This window comes from Pinus tabuliformis, chromosome 6, assembly GCF_031772625.1.
Source record: "Pinus tabuliformis cultivar Carrire ecotype Pingquan chromosome 6, CPIR1, whole genome shotgun sequence".
NCBI lineage: Eukaryota > Viridiplantae > Streptophyta > Pinopsida > Pinales > Pinaceae > Pinus > Pinus tabuliformis.
Window position 1 is genome coordinate 1,746,282,412 of NC_142292.1, and position 7,537 is coordinate 1,746,289,948.

Sequence of the window (7,537 nt, forward strand, 5' to 3'; positions counted from 1 at the left end):
CTTGCGGATCTTCTACAATTTCCTCTATCGCAATCAAACCAGGTGGAAGGGGAAGACCGTCAGGTCCGTAAAATATTTCTGGTGCCGAAGAAGGGGTTGAATCGACAGCGACAGATGTTTGAGGAACAAGACTCTCTGAATCGGTTGTAGATGGAACTGGTTCAGTAACGCAAGTATTTGCTCTTAGACTAGGGTCAGTATCACTGTCCCTCTGTGGCTGTTGAACTTCTTCTATAGAGGCAGGGTTTCCAGAAATGTTTGGAGTAATGGAAATCTCGGATGTCGTTGGAACACTTGTTCTAAATTTGATAGGAGATTTCGAACCGGTTAAACGAGTTCGCTTTGTCCATATTATTTTTGATTCCGGAGACAAAGACGGTTGACTCATAAGCCTCCGCGAACGACGGGGTTTCAATTGACTTTCTTCCACGATTGCGGATTACTCGATCAACCAAAATACAAAAGGGGAACATGTGTTTCCGAATTAAATGAATTTTTAGACACTTTAGACACAACTTGCTTTTTCAATTTTAAAGAGTCGAGAAAAAGCTAAAGATGACTCTAGTCTCCTTCGATGTTTTAACAAGGCCGAAGTGACAAATGCTCAGATGGACTTTTTCTATTATAGAGTCTGAAAAAGGCCAAAAGGAACTGCTCTGGAGTTCTAGGTAGAGGGTGTGCCAAACTTTTCGCAAAACCGCAGAATACTTTTTAGGGTACGGGCAGTCAATCTTCCTGAATGTTGTGTTCAGTGCATTGCGATCAGTAGGGCGGTCGACACGGCTTCCTATGGATAAAGGTTATATTCCTATAGGGGTCTCCCAATATATACGCGACGGTACGTGGGAGCACAATCCATACTGGCATTTATCGTCTCTCAGGAGGAATCACCCAACAATCAGCGAGGCGACCAGTGACCAGGTTTTACGACGCTGGAACACGTCTCTAGCCTAGACCTCTATGTTGTGCGTTATGTTGCAAAGCGTTGTTAAGTTCATTCAATTTATTTTAGGTTGATCTTTCTTAGAAGTTTTCCTTTTTGGATCACCACGAGATGTATGATACAATTCCTAAATGCAGTCTAAAGATGATAAGCAAGCTTTTATATCTTTTCAACAATGAAAATCCTAGCTACAAGGGGAAAAGAAAGACACCATCTTTTCTCAAAGAGAATAGAGCACACAGTAATGCAATTTTCCCTAAATCAACATACAAACTGTCAAAATGCAAATGCACATATGCATGTATTTGTTTTCGCTTTCTTAATATTGATGCCTAAAAAGAAAGCTGTTATATAAATTTGAATTCGATTTCAAGTGAAAACACAAACAAGTTCCTTTTTCAAAATCAAAAAGACGATTACGACACCTTATGATTTACTTGTTTCGACACTTGAAATGCATAAATTCAAACCAAAAGACAAAAGTAAAAGCTAAATCAACTGTGAACAGCAAACAAACTCACTCCTAAGATCAAAACGACACTTACGACAGGTCTAGATCTAAGGGCGACAGTATGACTAGTTTACTTTTGTAATGGGAAACTGCAAATGATGTAACAAATACACAAAGAAAAAATACAGTTTCATTATACAACCGAGGCGGAATTGAGGCAAAGAAAAGGGGTTTCAGATAGGTACACTGACTGATAACAGGCTGCAAAAAACAGAGATAAAACTGAGCAAAAGGAAGCAGGGAACCACAGCTGAACAAGGCAAAGACTGATCAGCGCACTCCTAACACAGAGGATTTGACATTCAACACAGGTAGCCTTCACGGGACCTGCATTGAAATGCAGAACCTCTTCACAGAGTCTGCGCTGAAGCAGAAACGAGAGTTGTTTTTGGGTTCTGGGTTACGGTTTGCAGTTTGATCTACAGTTTTTGGCCGGATAAAAGCTATCAATTAGGTACAATTAGGAGGATGATTTATAGGAGGACTAAGATCTATCACAAAGGGCTATTAGAGCACTTGTGGATCAGCTTCTCAGATCATAAACAGGCCCAGTGAGTGGACTAGAGTAGCTGATCTCTACTTTGCATTTGTAAATAGCAAATGCAGTTCGATTCGGCACTCTTGAGTTTATGAAATGAATAGCAATAGAAACACAAATAAACTAACAAGATACTTTCCCCAGTGGAGTCGCCAATTTGTTGTTGGGAAAAGTATCCAATTCGGAATGCCCCTATCCCACTCTAAGAGGTGATAGTGCCTTAGCAACAAACAAGGAAAACTATCTGAGTATTCTTCTTTATGAGATGTAAATAGAGAAAGAAGGATGTAACTAACCAGTGTCTTCCGCTATTTTGTCGATCCAATCACTCTCTCTTTTGTTCGCTTCCCACTGCCTGCTCTTTCATTGGTCCAGCTTCACCCAGTTCCTGCAAGATCACAAGAGAGGAAAACTACACAAAAGACATAGATTCACATTCATAACTAGTTTAGGATCAGATATAAACTAAATATGAAAATATAACAAAACATCATTGAAATACAAGCATATAGGAGAAACTCAAATAGCTTTATTGATATGATAACAAGGTTCAAGAGGAGATACAACCAAGTGAGTCCCGATCCAGCATCTACCTCCCAGCAAAGGAATCCCTTCCTCTCCTCCAACAAAGCATAAATCACCCAATCTACTAATCTCAATCTCAAACCAACAACAATTCTCTGCAAAGTACAAAATTCCAGCCTCCTGAACCTCTGGGTGAGAGATCCATATATAGATGTAAGCAGAGAGGATGAGTCAGCTTATGTTTTGACTTGTGGCTTCTCTCTGTTAGTTCTTGCTTCCACTTGGAGGTTGAGAACCTCTTACTCATCACTAGTCGAATTCATTGAGGCAAGTGTCATTGGAGAAGATTCTGGAAGCTTCCAGGGTCTTTCCACCTCGTTGAATGAGCTTGCCATTTTTCATTTCCCGGTCAGCGCACCCTGGTAGTGCTTCCACCTGCGTTGCAGTGCACCTAGCCAGTGTAACCTCTGCATTTCAGCACAGACAGCTAGTGGAGCCTCTGAATTGATCCTGAATTGACTGTTTCTGAGTTGTTTTTGGTGGAGAACTTCTGGGAGAAGCTATCTTTTGTTGACCTTGTTCCTTTAGGGGTAGGAACAACTCTTTTAGGGACTTTGGATCCCTTGGATTATGGACATTTCATGCTCAATGTTGTAAGGCACAAAAATGTCTATAACACTTCTTACTAGACTAGAACATACATTTAATGCAAAAACTCTAATGACACAAAACATGTAAGTTCCCACACATTGAGCACTTCATCATTGCATTCCATCACTTTCTAGAATATCAATAGTTCGAATTTCAAAGACATATAGCAACTAACTCATAATCACCAACCTATCAACTTAGTAGAATAGTAGAAGACTTCAGAACTCCAACATAAACATGCCTAAAACAATCCCCCACATAATATGAAGACATTGATGAAAACTAGTACCTAACAAGGAATCAAGCAACCGAATATACACTGTAAGTCGTACATTTATTTCCATGCAAAATATGGAGCATATTTATCAAGCCATAACCAGAGCAAATCAACTAGGTTCCTTAAGTCATAAAGTTTTTGTGGTAGAAAATAAGATCATAAAACTTATTACAAACACTATAGCATCAACTAGTCAATATATAAGAATAAATGTTGATATCTATAACAATAGTCTCAAATCCATGCAATTAGTTAGATGTTAGAAACTCTAGTAGGAATACGGTAGAATACAGCCCACACTTAAAACTTTGCCCAAATAAAATCTTTCTTTTCTCAATCCATCGACTAATAGTAGCATAAATCATGACCTCAAGTATATATATATATATATATATATATATATAGATATCTATTACCATGACATATGCCTCATGTGCAAAAGGAAATATGATGTAGCAATGTGCGTCTAAACACAATATTTGTAAGAACCCTTGCAATTTATCACAAACCATTCATAAACATGATAATCTCAACCATGATCAGTCTCTACCTCAGGTTACAAGCAAACTCTATCATGAAACTTCTACCTTTCTGGTGAACATGCACTGTTCTCTACAGACAAAAATATATGAAGCCCTACAATAACAAAAGGTAATCAAGCATCATAGATCACCAATAGATTAAACATGAAGATCAATATTCCAGTATTTACCATGATAGATCCATCTTAACCCTTGATCTATCAAGCATTGATAGGGGTCAAATATCTCGAGGTGAAAACCTATTTTTTTAGTGAAAAACCTGAGGAAAGGTTTGCATCTTGAGAGATTTTATCCTTCTCTGTGCTTGTTATATTCAGGGTTAATATTGATCTAGGTTGGTTTCAGTGATGAGTGGTCCTACAAAACTTGTTGAGCATTTAATTATTCTCATCATTTTTAAAATGATAAATTCTAAGATAAATTTGGTCATTTTAATTCTAAATTTTCTTAGTTACCTCAATTTTTTGAGATGAGAGAGATTGTTAGTAACATGAATGATAAAAAATGATTAAATAATTTTTTTGAATACAAAGTGATAATCTAAGAATGTTGAATGATAGTGAGGGTGAATAATAAGAATGTGGTCAATTAAAAACAATCTTCATTATGAATAATTTGAAACCGTTTTCTTCTATTGTTCTTATTGTCACACCTATTAGTTTTTCAATCTTTTCATATCGATCATTTGAAAAGGGTAGTTGAAATCATAGACAATTGAAATATTTAACTCAAGCTACAATAGTCAACATCATAACTTGTCTCCCTTACTCTCCAATATTAATAGTAACTTCCACCAAAGTAAATCATTATGACCTATAGAGTGTTAAACCCTAAATATTTTTCAGCGATAGTTGTTTTCTATTACCTCATTTGAATACAAACTAATTAAGAATGTTGAATGATGGAAAATGTGAATATCAAGAAAGAAGCCAATTACAAATAGTTTACAATTTCAAGAAGCAAGAATTTAAGGTATGTGAACATTTTATTTAGGATGAAAATTCAAGTATTGTATTTACCGTTGAATTACTGTAACAGAAAATTCAATTCACACTATTAATCTAATTACTTTGAAAATAATGTACATCATACATCTAACTGCATCATATCCGAAATCAACATCTACACTGAAATCAATGCATCTAGTGCAAAAAATAAAACATAATTAGAAATCAACATCTACATTGAAATAAATTCATCCAATGTAAGCAATAAAATAGGATTAGAAATAAATATCTACACTGAAACCAATGCATCCAATCAAATAAATCAAGTAGGACTAGAAATCAACATCTACACTAAAAACAATGCATCTAGTGCAAGCTATCAAATAGGATTAGAAATAGACATCTACACTAAAATCAATGCATATAGTGCAAGAAATCAAATAGGATTACAAATTAACAACCACACTAAACAATACATCTATTTTAGTGAAAGACAAAAGCATTCATGAATTTATAGATCTAGCATCTATGTCCGTATTTGTCTTTGTGCATCTCTTTCTTATTCACTCTCTCTCCACATTCCATCATTATGTATATCTCCCTCAATCTCTTCATCTCTCTCTCTCCCTTCATCCCCGGTGCATCTCTCTATCTCCACCTCTCCCTCTCTCTCTCTATCTATCTCTTCTTCCCTCTCTCCTTGTCCCATTTATATCTATACCTCTACCCATATCTCCTTATTTTTCTCTCTATATTACCCCATGAGACACATGTCACACTCTCTCTTTCTCTCCATATCTATCTCTCTTCTTTCCTCCCTCTCTTTGTATCCCTCTTCTTTCCTCTTGCCCCCAATATATATATATATATATATATATATATATATATATATATATATATATATATATATATATATATATATATATATATATATATATATATATATATCTCCTCTTCATCTTCCTCTCACTCTCTCTTCCCCTTCTCTCTCTCTCTCTCTCTCTTCCTCTTCTCTCTCCATACCTATCTCTCTTCCTCCCTTCCTCTATTTGTCTCTCTCTTCTTCCCTCTCTGCCCCTCCATCTATATCTCTATCTCCCATTACCTCTCATTCTTTGTCTCTCTATCTCACCCCCCAAACATACCTCTCTCTCTCTCTCTCTCTCTCTCTCTCTCTCTCTCCATATCTATCTCTCTTCCTCCCCCTATCTTCATTCCTCTCACCCCCCATCTATACCTCTATCTCCTCTTGTCTCTCATCCTTTGTCTCTCCTTCTCACCCCTAGAACATACACTCTATATCTCCATATATATCTTTAGATCTCTCTCCCTTCCTCTTCCTCTCCTACTCTCTCTTACCCTTCTCTCTTTGTCCTTCTCTCACTCTTCCCTACTACTATCCTCTCTCCCTAATTATATATCCATCTCTTCATTGTCACTCCCTCTCCCTCTCCATATTTCTTCCTCTATCTTTATTCTTCGCACCCTCTCTCACCCCCTCTAACTCCATATCTCTCTCTCCTTCTCTCTCTTCTTATCTATCTCAAGTCCTCTTTGTCTCCCTTGCTCTCTCCCCCTTTTTTCCCACCTCCCTTTGTTTCTTCCCCCATTACATTCTCTATGTCCACCCTCCAACTCTTTCATTGTATCGCTCCCTCTCTCCTTATCTATCACCTTCCTCTCTCTCTTCCTTCCTCTCTCTCCCTCTCTTTCTCACCTTTGCCTCTCTCCCCCTACCCCTCCTTGTTACAGATCCATTTGGTCACATCAATTCCTAACATCCAGATCAATGTTTTAGGGCTCATCAATCCCTAATTTCAGTTGCTTCATGCCCTAAACATGTCACCCCTTTGAATGCCTCCTTCCCAAACAGTTTCATGACTTGAAGGCATCCAAAAATAGCCTCTAGATGGACCAGTGCATGTAAGCCCTTATAAAGGTGCGCTGCAGAGCAGTTGAGTCCACTCCCAGGGTGCTCTGCAGAGCACTTAGGCTTTCTTTCACCTGCGTTAGGCAAGAATGAGCAAAATTCACATAGGGTTTGGGGAATATTCTTATCGTTTAGAGTCATTTAGAAGGTTCCCTCACTTATCAACTCCTATGAGCTTGAAAATGGATGAGGAATGAGTTAAGGTGCATCCTATCCTCTCATCCCTTCATCCATGGAACTAATTCTAAGTATGGAAGGCCATTTAATGCCACCATTTATGACAAAACCTCCTTCATCTTCCTATAAATTGACAACTCATCTAAGTGATCACGAGCTGGATTATGTTAAATTGAAAGGAGATAATGTTGCTATGGGATTTGGATTTTAAGCAAGTATTGTAATGCTACAAGTTTGTCATGCTTTTGATGTGATGTGGATGGGATCCAAGATGGAGGAATGACATTGAATCAGACACCAATGGTTGTAATTCCTTCTTCTATCTAATAAAGTGTTTGAACCTTTTTCCCATATGTTTGTATTGTTTCATAAGGAGTTGTCTATAATGCGACTTTTTGGAGATTCCGGTGACGGAATTCGGCGGAAGAAATTGAGGTTAAATCTTGATTTCTTGCAGTTAAAATGGTTTTATAGCTGCATATTTGGTTTCAACACC